The sequence below is a fragment of the Eimeria mitis genome, genomic scaffold (genome assembly GCF_000499745.2).
Source record: "Eimeria mitis Houghton genomic scaffold, Emh_scaff1747, whole genome shotgun sequence".
Taxonomy (NCBI): domain Eukaryota; phylum Apicomplexa; class Conoidasida; order Eucoccidiorida; family Eimeriidae; genus Eimeria; species Eimeria mitis.
In genome coordinates, this window is record NW_013570063.1 from 9,285 (window position 1) to 9,946 (window position 662).

Sequence of the window (662 nt, forward strand, 5' to 3'; positions counted from 1 at the left end):
GTCGTTCCTGAGTACCCCACAGAAGAGGCCCTTAACCGTCCAGTCTGCTGCTGCTGGTGCTGCTGCTGCTAACAGAAACGGAGACAGAAGATACGCCCTTGCAGCGGAGACTCATTCCCTCGCTCTGGTTTACACACAAACACAAAGACAAACAAAATAAATAAATAAATATATAAATAAATATATAAATATATAAATAAATATATAAATATATAAATAAATAAATAAATATATAAATAAATAAATAAATAAATAAATAAATGAGGAGCAAGAAGAAAAATAAATAAACAAATGATACAGGCAGAAAAGAATAAATAAAATAAAAAAGAAAATAAATAAATAAAAAGGAGACAAACAAAAAATAAATAAATAAACAAAAAAGGAGACAGAAAAAAACAAATAAAAAATAAGCAGACAGAAAAAAAATAAATAATATAAAAAAGGAGACAAAAGAAAATAAAAAAGGAGATAGACAGAAAAGGAATAAATAAATAAAATAAAAAAGGAGACAGAAAAAAAAATAAAAAAAGGAGACAAACATAAGAAAATAAATAAAATAAAAAGGGAGACACAAAGGGAGACACAAGAAAACAAAAAGGAGACAAAAAAAAAAAAAAAAAAAAAAAAAAAAAAAAAAAAAAAAAAAAAAAAAAAAAAAAAAA